Source organism: Crinia signifera, chromosome 4 (assembly GCF_055691185.1).
Source record: "Crinia signifera chromosome 4, ASM5569118v1, whole genome shotgun sequence".
Lineage (NCBI taxonomy): Eukaryota > Metazoa > Chordata > Amphibia > Anura > Myobatrachidae > Crinia > Crinia signifera.
The window spans coordinates 340,806,381-340,818,520 of record NC_139220.1 but is presented as its reverse complement, the minus strand read 5'-3'; positions in this window follow the sequence as shown (position 1 = coordinate 340,818,520).

Sequence of the window (12,140 nt, the reverse complement as noted above, 5' to 3'; positions counted from 1 at the left end):
TTCTCGGAGTATGTGACTGGTGTGAGCAAGTGAGAAGGAATAGAAAATACTATGCTGGTCATAGCTAGTTGGAATTGGCGATGATGATGCACCTGTGAGGTAATGATTATTTGATGAGAGTGAATGCGCAATGGTCTGGTGACAGGTGGTGGAAGCTCCAAGAATTGAGATAGTATATCCCACTAACCCACATATGTTTGGAAAGATTGTACTGTCCCACTGAGGGGTTAATTCTGTTCAGTGAGAAGTGAGGAGAGGTGATGTCTCTTTTAGAGCCCTAGGGAAGAAAAAGAAAAATGGGGAAAAAAAAGAATAATTTCGGAGTATTTGTTTATTTTTGAAAAAGCAGAAGGGAAGAAGAAGTTTTTTCAGTGATGAGGTGAGAGTAACATCAGAAATAACTCTGTAGGAGATTAAAGGCAGGAAATGGTTAATGAGATTGATAAGAGAGTAAAGTTGTATTCCTAAATGATGTGAAATATCCAAGGAGTGGTATAGAACATTGTTATAGGACATTTAAACAATTATGTGTTGAAAGATTTTAGAATTAAAGATATTTTTGAAAAAGCACAATGAATAGATTTAAGTTATTGCAATGTTTGTATGGGACAGTGATCAGCCATACCCAAGGATGACCTCCAGCCCCCTCCCCTTTGCTTCCCTCATGCATACCTCCCAACTTCTGCGTCCGAAAAGGGGGTGTATGCAAATGAGGGTGCGGCTTATGCTAATTAGCCGCAACCTCATTTTCATACAAGAATAGACGCTGTTCGCATGCGCACAGCTTCTATTCTACTAGATTGGGGGGTCTCCCAACTGCCACCCCCCGCAGCGGGACAATGCCTGCCACGGGTGGGACAGCGGGACAGGACCCGAAAATCGGGACTGTCCTGCTGTAATCGTGACAGTTGGGAGGTATGCTCATGTGATAATGTTGTTTTATCAACATCTGTTTAAAAACTGCCATTTTTTTCCCCAAATGGTAAATGTTAATATGATGTCTGAGCTCAATAATGCTATTGCTTCTGCTTGCGGTTTGAAATGAAATCCCAGCCAACAGAGGTGTGACCATTCCAGAGAAGAGATTCATTTACAAATTGATGCATTTAACAGAAAAAGCAAATGTTTAAAAAAAGAAAAGAAAAATAAATTATTATTACTGAGTCACTAGAAATTCTTTAGAAAATAATATTGAGTCTGCAGGTACCTCCGCAGAATCCTTAATAAAAATACAGACCTCATATTGATCATTATAGGATGGAAATTGAGGTGCGTTTTATCCTTACTGATTTATCTGATTGCATGTTGCCACTTTACTAGATCCATTGGTCATGCATATGAGCCCACAAATAAGGAACAGAGGTCACAATTAGGTGCAGCACTACTGGGTTCTGCTACTAGTAATCACATTTGCTGCACAACCAATCATGATATTCTCTCAAATATTTCTAATGATTTAATGATTATTTTTTCTCAGAGTGGTTTGGAAGAAATTGTGTATTACTAACAGGAATCCATGAGAGCTGCTGTCAGAAGGCACTAACCGATATGAGGACCCTCACGGGGTTAGAGCAGGGGTGGCCGGACTTTTACAACCCGGGATCTACTTTTTGTACACTTACTTACCGGGGTCTACCGGCATCTACCCCTGCGTAAAATATCACCCGTCCCTTACACATTGTGCAACACGTAATGAGACAAACTTAACATTACAATACACCACAGGGGACGGGCCCGAAATTCACATCCCGACACAGGGGACGGGCCCGAAATTCACATCCCGACACAGGGGACGGGCCCGAAATTCACATCCCGACACAGGGGACGGGCCCGAAATTCACATCCCGGCACAGGGGACGGGCCCGAAATTCACATCCCGGCACAGGGGACGGGCCCGAAATTCACATCCCGACACAGGGGACGGGCCCGAAATTCACATCCCGACACAGGGGACGGGCCCGAAATTCACATCCCGACACAGGGGACGGGCCCGAAATTCACATCCCGACACAGGGGACGGGCCCGAAATTCACATCCCGACACGGGACGGGCCCGAAATTCACATCCCGACACTCGGAATGAGCTGCAAACTTTACATTATGGTACACAACACGTAATGACGCAAACTTCTTTTACAGTATGTGGTGGGAGGGGCTCTGTTTACGAAAGTTCGTCCCAACTGCTGCCTGTGATGGAGTTGTGTGCCCCCTTAAAAAAATAATAATATATATAATTTTTTTTTTTAAGGGGGCACACAACTCCATCACAGGCAGCAGTTGGGATGAACTTTTGTAAACAGAGCCCCTCCCACCACATAACACAACAATAAAAAAACAAAAACCTGTCGACAAAATTATTCCATCACATGCAAGTGAAATTAAGTAAAAACTTACTGTAATGCCTGCCGTTTGTGTGCAGCTTCCGTGCTGCCGATGTGCTCCGAATCCTGTCCCGCCGCTGCTGAGCCTCCAGTTTGTCTGCTGCCACACTGTGTTCCCGTCCCGCCACTGCTGAGCCTCCATTCTCTGCCTGGCCCCTGTCCCACGGACTGCCACTGCTGCCGAGCCTTCCAGTCGGCTCAAAGTACATGTGCTTGCAGCAGTGCGCGGGTGACGTCACATGTGCACCCGCGCACAGCATCCCTGGGAACGCTGAAGCCTCTGTTCTGTCAGAGGCTTCAGCAATCAGCACAGGGAAGGAACCTTGATTGTGATCTACCCGTGGGACCTCCGCGATCTACCTTTTGGCCACCACTGGGTTAGAGGATACGAGTGATGATCGCAGGGCATTAGCAATTAGTACTTTGAGTTTTCAACGACTCATCCTGTCACAAGTTTCTGAACATCTATGGACCACAAAAGAAAAAGTTTTTCCAAATTTTACAACAAAGCATATTATCTAATACCCATAGTATTTGCAACACTCTGTTATTGCAGGTTATCTGCCCAATGTGATTATTCTTCACTTTACAGTTATGGAAGTATTACAGTCATCTAATCATTGATTTATGCTCTGCATATCTCTTACTATCAAATAGCAGATAGTCAGGACTTACTACATTTATTTACAGCACAGTCCAATATACGTGGACTCAATTAAGCCAAAGTTTTATTGACAGCCCCACTATGTCCCACAATGAGTTGCATGATTGCTACCACAATGCTGATTCAATATGTTTATGATCTAATGATGTGTTTAAATTCTTTACAGGATTCTCTTACTGACACTTTTTCTATTACTATTACATCTAATTGACACTGTACACAAGTCTGACAAAGTGCAATATACTGATAACATCATTGTTCATTTGAGGTTCTGATACACGCACTGACAGAAGCCACAGCACTGGATACATCAGATATATCATATACCTGTCTTTACTGTAATGAACAACAAGCAGCGGCCTTGGGAGTTTGAACACATATACATGGGGGACACAGACCCATTGGGTGCTACAGTTGCACACTTGACCGAGTGGCATCTGCTTTACCAACATGTTTAAGGACTGTGGCGGCTGCTGCAGCCCTTGTATAGAAATTACAGAACACTGCACACTATTTTATTTATTTATTTATTAACAGTTTCTTATATAGCGCAGCATATTCCGTTGCGCTTTACAATAGCAGACAGTGATACAACAAAACAGGGTATTTACAGACAGTCAACATGTAGGAGGGCCCTGCACGCAAGCTTACAATCTATAGGGAAATAAGCATTTATACATAAGGATAGATACTGTATTCTTTATTGCGTCGATTCCACCATGTGTCTCTAATGCTACATATTTTCTAATGAACTCTTCACGGACAAGACACATTTCCAGTGCATGGTTCTCTCGTTGGGAACTTTTCTCCCAGCGCCACATGACCTGACCATTGTCAGGTGTGGTACACTAAATCCTGCTACTCTGCTACCTGGTGGGACCCGGGAGTCCCAGAGGATGGATGAGAGGCAGGATTTAGAAGATGATTGTGAGGAATATTTAAAGCAAAATTTCCCCATCAGACCTGATATCTCTGACACGCCACTGCCATCTACAAAGATTGTAGTTGTCACCATCAGGATAGCCATATACGGGATATGCGGTAGCATTGGATTTAGAGATCCTCATTTTCCATTGTGATTTTGCTATGATGTAATACGCTAATATCACAGCACATAAAGGAGCTCATTGAGGCTGTGCAACTCCCTGCAAAGGTAATAGTTGTTAAGTGTCGTATTGGTATGTGTTTTTGCTCATAACTATGCTCTGTAAAGTGCTGCGGAATATGTGTGCGCTATATAAAAAAAAACGGTACTTATGTATTATCTGGGCTCCTATGTTAAATGCACCCCATTTTTTCAAACTGGGGTGTGTGTATAGCCCGGAAAGTCCCAAAAAGTCCTGTATAGGGCTGGGATAATGAAACGTCCTGAATGGAGATGGGATGATAAGCCCAATAGGGGCAGTAGGGAGGGAGGACCAGATGTAGATATTAGGAGTGGCTCAAGTTGGCACGATTTGCCGACTCCCTCCGCTGGATGTGTTGAAGCGGGATGTGGTCCTCGACCTCTACCTTCCTGTTGAATTTTGTAATCCAATAACGAGTCGATTGGAGATGGTGATACCAGACGGTGGTCTGTAGATGGCCCGAAGGAGCCCGCAATAACGAGTCGATTGGAGATGGTGATACCAGACGGTGGTCTGTAGATGGCCCGATGAAGCCCGCAGGTGGTAGGGCTTGGTTTGTGTCCCTAATGCGGCAAATTGTGGGGAGGACTAGATGGTGTTAGTCAGGAGCGGCCCAGATTGGCACAAATAACCGTCTCCAGCGGAGGGAGTCGGCAAATCGTGCCAACTTGAGCCACTCCTAATATCTACATCTGGTCCTCCCTCCCTACTGCCCCTATTGGGCTTATCATCCCATCTCCATTCAGGACGTTTCATTATCCCAGCCCTATACAGGACTTTTTGGGACTTTCCGGGCTATACACACACCCCAGTTTGGTCTGGTGAGATATGAATTTTTATATGCATTGCATTTTATTATTATTATAATTGTACCATTGGCTATGTGCTAATTTTAGATAATAAATTCTTTTGTACTAGATCAACCAATCCATCATTTTTTTTCATCCTAAATCTATAGGATCATATATATTAAATTTGATTTACAAGTATTTTCTCCAATTAAGCGCAGCTCACAATCCCTATTCCTTTTTTGTCTATTCAGTACAGGACTAACTACCCTGTCACAGAGCAGCAGCTAGGGAAACGCAGCTCTAGCCAGGCGCACCTGTACCCAGACCCACTTAGTGGGGTCGGGGTTACCTCTACTACTTTCTTTGCTATATTTAAATGGTATCTGATATGTTATTTTGATTAGCAGGAACATCCCAGCTGTCCCATGTACAGCATCCTTTACAGCAAAGACATTTATTGAGAAAATTGTGTTCATATATGTTATCCCATGTGTTATTAAAAAAAAAATCATAGAGGTACATATTTGACAGGAAAGGAATTCTAAGGAAAATGTCAATATATGGGTATGAAAAGTTGGTTGCACTCACCACACACTAAAAGGTTTTAGGCAAAATTGAACATGTTAAAAAAAAAGCACACTGAGAACACATTATGTAGGGTGGGTGTGGAAATTACCATGAGTTGATTTTGTATAACATTCACACTTCTCCTCAGCAGCCACTGAACCTGTCCCCCTATAAAGATCATTATTTTAATTGATATATACATTTTTTTGGAGACCAGCATCCAGCAGCAGACTTGTCACTCTAATTCTCAAAGCATCTAAAGACTTTACCAGAAAAGCAAACAAGCTTATGAAGGGATGTTGTTATAAGGTCCAGCCTGGAGACTATGCAATGGTGAGAAATTTCTTACAATTAAATGTCTCGTAGATCAAAGGAAAGACCCGTCCCTGTGAAACAAACCGATTGAATTTATGTGTCTCACTGCAAGAAGGTTTCCAACCCGGTGGTGATATCAGTTGAAGGAAAAAGATACTGATGCAGATAAATATTGTGACTTTGATTTTAACTTAAACTTATTGGATGATGGGCCTGTCCAGGGCCCCCACACAGACCAAGACAAAATACATGGAATTGTCCCCGTGTATTAGCAGCAGTGCCGCACAGTGTCTCACTGCTGGATGCTCCTCCTCACACCCGCTGTCCTCCTCTCTCCACTGCCCAGCCTCCTCTTGCCACGCCTACTCCTTCCCATGCACTAAATATAAGTCCCCGGCTGTCTCCGTATATCATCAGCAGCGCTGCACACAGTGCCCCTCTCCAAGTCTCCATACAGAAAATACAGTGACTCCCTGAGTCAGTCCCCAGCCGTCCCTGTGTATTAGCAGCAGTGCCCCGCTGATGGATGTGGCCCCTCCTGTCTTCACACTGCTGGCCGCTGCCACTCCTTCACCTTCCCATAGAGTAGATATAAGTTCCTGGCCGTCCCCGTGTATCAGCAGCAGCAGCACCACACACAGTGCCCCGCCTCCTATCTATACAGTGAATATCGGTCCCCTGATTTATTGATTTGTTGCTGCCCACACAAGGCCACTTCCAGATATTTTCCAGGGCCACTTTTAGTCCCCAATCCGCCCCCTGCATGGAATTATACAGCACATATGCGGGCACTCCTGGACTTATATGGCACACATGTGGGCACCCTTGGACTGATATGGGACAAATGTGGGCACCCCTGGACTGATATGGGACACGGCAGCACAGCTGGACTGATATGGGACACTGGGCAGCACAGCTGGACTGATATGGGACACTGGGCAGCACAGCTGGACTGATATGGGACACTGGGCAGCACAGCTGGACTCAGTGCCAGATTAAGGTCTAAATGGGCCTGGAGCTGAAAATGATCAAGGGCCTATTTTGCGCAATAATAGGGGTTGTGGCCAGCACCTAATAATGTGGGGGGCGTGACCAGTGTTCTGGTTGGGTGGTCTGCTCATGGGTGTGTCTCTATTTGTGTACAGAATACTTTCAACTAATTATATATGCCTGGAAAAGGCAGGGGGCTGGCATAGGAAAAATGCAGGGATATATATTGGCGGGTGCCCTCCAAAGGTGCACCCGTAGGATGCCGATGTCCTAAGATACTTGCGGGGTGAGGCGGCACTCCAGTCATAAAAAAAAATACTGAAAGCCGAAACTTGGTAGACAACATGTCAGCACCTTTTTTTTTTTTTTTTTTAAATTGAGTAGTTTTTATTGAAACAGATGAGAATAAATGTACATCCGCACATAACAATGGAACAACAGTAGAAATGATATGTAGTACATGTAACAATCATGAGCAATAAAGCAATTGAAATCAATACAATATGTGTCTGTTCTTGAGTTTTGTCCACTTTTAGATTAAATGATCTCAGTAGACAAACTTGCTCCAGAGACAATGCAGATGCACATATGGAATATTTCGGATATGATATTTTCATACTTAACAAACAAACAGACAATCTATCCCGGTACTCGTAAGATAGAGTACCATCCACCCACCTCCCTAACAAACATAAAGAAAAGAAAGATTAAAACATAGAGGATGAAGATGTGCAGGCGGGCAGTGTAGGGAAGTAAGGAGAGCACAATAAGGTACATTTTTTATTGTTGAAAGACCATCCAACATCTCGTGTGGTGAGTACGCTTACTGGGCTAAGGTAGATGGTGGTGGTGTCTAATAGGCCACAGCGCTACAGAGGGGGGGGGGAGCAGGCACCCGCGAGATCTAGGGGGTGTAGAGTCAGTGGGCATGTAGCCCTCACTGGGGGTCAGCGGGTAAGGCCATTCTAGAGGCATTCCAACCACTCCATTTAGCAACATAGGGGCCAAGCGAGCCTCGTGATCTATAGGTAAACCTCTCGTGGCCCACCACCTCATTAACGATCGCCCTCCAGTTGTGGATATTTGGGTGTGGGATATCAAACCACTTCCTAGCTATGAGTACCTTGGCATGGCAGTAAGGCAAAGCACATATTTATAGACTGGAGGGGACCGGGACTCCTGAAGACCCAAAGCAAACATGCAATGTTTAGGGTCAAAGGGGGGAAGAGAGGGATCATTGGTAAGTATATCGGTCCAAACCATCTGCCAGAAGGCAAGGATCGGTGGGCAGGACCATAACATGTGCCAGAAGTCAGCACCGGGTGATGCGCATCTGGGACAGGTGTCATCAGACCTTAGTCCTGCTCGCATCATGGAGACTGGGGATCTATATGCCCTGTGCAGTACATAATACGATACTTGCTGGTATTTCAGACAGGGGGTGGCATGTCTAACCGAGTCTAGGACCTCGGCCCACTGTTCTGTATCCATTGCTCCTATGTTCAGCTCCCATTTCTCTTTGAGGGGGTCAAGGCTATTGGTGTTGATACGAACGATGATACTTTTGTAAATGGTGGAGACCTGTTTTGTGGTGGCCAGACTTCGGAGGAGGGTTTTAAGTGGGGAGTCAGAGATAGAAGGAGGGGGAGTCCCTAAACTGAGTTTGGGCCGCATGTCTAAGCTGCAGGTAGCGGTAAAAGGAACTATTGGGGATCTGGAGTTCCTCTGATATTTGTTGGAACGTTTTAATTACTCCTGCAGAGTAAAGTTGAGCTACTGATGTGAGACCCGCCCCCAACCAAAAACCATCTGAGGAGAGCTGTTTGAACTCCGGGTATGTCCTGTTGAACCATATGGGGGTTTCCCCGTCCACCCCATCCCAAGCACACACCCTGTGAGATTGGCGCCATATGAGTAACGCTTGTCTAAAGAGAGGAGATAGGGTAGGCTTAAAGGGAGAGGATAGAAGAAATTGAAGGGGGAGGAGACGGGACCCCACGCACTCGGCAAAAGAACCCTCAAAGGTGGGGCCGGATCTTCCCAGTATCCAATCTGATATGTGTGCCAGTTGTGCTGCAAGATAATAAATTCGAAAGTTAGGGAGTCCCAGGCCCCCATCCACCCGCGGTTTGGTAAGGGTCTTAAATGCTATTCTAGGTGGCCTATTTGCCCATATAAAGGAGGAGAGGAGGGTATTAATGGTCATTAATACATGTTTAGGTATGTAGATCGGGGAGTGCTGGAGCAGGTAGAGGTATTTAGGGAGTATAGACATTTTGATTAGGTTGATTCTGCCCATGACTATTAAGGGGAGTTTCTTCCAAAGGTGTATTTTGGCTTTAAGTTCCTTAGTGATTACGTTAATGTTAAGGCCTATGAAGTCCGTAATTTTAGGAGTGATCCAGACCCCCAAGTAAATTTGAGAGCCCACTGAAGTGGGGAGGCAGTTGGTAACCTATCTGGTATTATACCAGAGAGGGGGAGGATGCTGGACTTCCCCCAGTTAACTAGAAGCCCCGAGAAGTTCCCGAAGGGTTGGACTATCTGCAGCATCCCCTCCAAGGAGGCCCCAGCATCCCTTAGGAAGAGGAGGGTATCATCAGCGTATAATGCGACAACATCCTCCCGACCACCCAGGGGAATGCCCCGGACAGTTGGGGAATCCCGGAGCATGATGGCCATGGGTTCAATGGCAAGGGCAAAAAGAGCAGGTGATAGCGGGCAGCCCTGCCTAGTGCCCCTGCCCAGTGGGAACGCCTCCATCACATAGCCATTGACCGAGATGCGGGCCACCGGAGAGGAATACAGCAGGCGCACCCATTGTATAAAGTTGGGACCGAAGGCAAATCTCCGCAGGACCCCCCAGAGATAATCCCACTGGCAGCGTCCAAAGACACCACCACTGCCCCCGACCCATCCACATCTCCCCCCTGCAGGTGACAAAACAGTCTCCTTAGGTTTCGAGTAGTTGAACGGCCCGGCATGAAACCAGACTGGTCCTCATGTATGACTGAGGTTACCACCGAGTTAAGCCTAGTTGCTAAGATTTTGGCGAGTATTTTCACGTCCGTTGAAAGGAGCGAAATGGGGCGGTAGGAATCCGGGAGGGAAGGATCCTTCCCAGGCTTGGGGATAACAATGATAACTGCCTCTGCCATAGATGGGGGTAGGGCACCCCCCTGTTTCAAATCTGCATATAGCTGAAGGAGGTAAGGTACAAAATATTCTCTGTTTTTTATATACCTCTATCGGTATGCCGTCACTACCCGGGGCTTTTTTATTGGCAAAGGAGGTTATGGCGGACTCAATCTCACCGGGGGTGATGTCTGACTCGAGCGGGGCGACAGATTGTTGGGACAAAGAGGGTATATTGATTCCAGAGAGGAATTGTTCTAGCTGATGTGAAGAGTATGTCGCCCGAGACGAGTATAATGAGGAGTAGAAGGCCAGAAAGGTCTGTGCTATCTCTGGCGTTGTAAAGTGTTCCCCTCCTTGTGAGTCACAGATTTTGTGAATGGAACAGGAGGATCTCTCATCTCGGGCGAGATACGACATATAACTACCTCCTACATCGGACTGGGAGTACCTAGCATGAGCTGAGAAGAGGAGTTTACGTTTAGATTTGTCTAACAGATGGTTGGTCCACATTTTGCACGCCACATCCCACCGCAGTCTATCTTCAGGGAGACCAGAACGCAGGTATTCAGCCTCACCTAACGAGCACGCCCCCTCAAGTTTAACCTCCTCCTCCCGCCCCGCCCCTTTGATGTTAGTTATTCTCTTAAGGAAGGAGCGGTGCGCGGCAGGCTTACTACTCACCCGTTCGCGCCCGCTGGCGGCTAGCGTGTAGTGGTCTCCAACTCAGCGGCAGCAGGCAGCGGCAGTCTGGTGGGCAGCAGGCAGCGTGGGACGCTGGCAAGTGTAGCGGTATGTGCTGTAGGGGCGCCGGGAGGCCGGCGCCGCCATCTTGGTTAAGGGCAAATAGCAGATTGGTCCTTGTCTAAGGTTTCCGCCCATACTGACCTGACAGCCAATGGCAGCCGCCCTCTAGGGATATAGCGGATCTGCCTAGGCCTGTTCAGTGTCAGTACAAAGAGTCTCCAGAGGCGTTCACAGCTCCCAGCTGACTCCGGCTCTCTGACTCACCTCTCCTGACTTGGTGCCTTGCTTCAGTGCTCTGTGTTGGTCTCGATTCAGCTTAACCCCATCGCTGCCAGTTCTCTCCACAGTCTGGTCTCTGCCTGCATCCCTGAGCTTCCTGGCCTAAGCTCTTCAAGCCGTCTGCTTCCAAGCAACTTCCCATTCTTCTGTCATAATCCATCTTCTTCCAGTCTTCAAGGATCCCTCATTACCATCAAGTACATTCTCTTTCCGGATTTCTTCATTTCTCAAGACCCCAGCCTGCCGTCCGCAGTGCTTGAACTGTCATTGTTTAAATGAACTTTTTCTTCTTTCAAAGTGCCGTGCTGGCTCAATTCTTATTACCACTAACTGCCACTTAAAGAAAGTATTCAAGTGTGTATTGTTCCATTTATGAATTCTATTATTAAACCTGCACGATTTAATCCTACCTCCTCTGGTCCGTCTCCGGTTGCTACACACCACACGACTTCATCCAGCCCTTCAGTTGTGACAGTTTGTACTGACCGGATGGAGTCGGGTGAAGAACAGGCTTCCATGGCGGACGCACTACACAGCATCATGGCTCGTCTGGAGCAAGTAGAGGCTACCCAACGTCAAGTGGCTCAATTTCTTCAGGCCTTGGCTCCGCGCCAGGCGGCTCCCTCAGTTTCTGTGGCTTCAGCACCAGAGGTTCCAGTCCCTGTTCCTACACCTGGACCAATAGTTCCTCATCACATGCAATTACCAACCCCCAGCAAATATGATGGTTCACCGAAAGGATGCCGTGGGTTTCTGAACCAATGCGATGTGCATTTCACCTTACAGTCATCTCACTTTCCTACCTCCAAGGCAAAGGTGGCTTATATTGCGTCTCTCCTGGCAGGGTCAGCTTTGGACTGGGTGTCCCCTCTCTGGGAACGTGCTGATCCCCTGCTCAATGACTATGAAGCTTTTATTACCTCTTTCCGTCGCATCTTCGACGAACCTGGCAGAGTGTCGTCTGCCGCTACTGAGATCCTGAGGATTCGCCAGGGTAGTCGTTCAGTGGGACAATATGCTGTGCAGTTCCAGACTCTGGCTTCGGAATTAAAGTGGAACGAAGAGGCTCTCGTCTCCGCCTTCTGGAATGGGCTGGCAGGTCGTATCAAGGACGAATTAACTACCCATGACTCTCCTGCTACTTT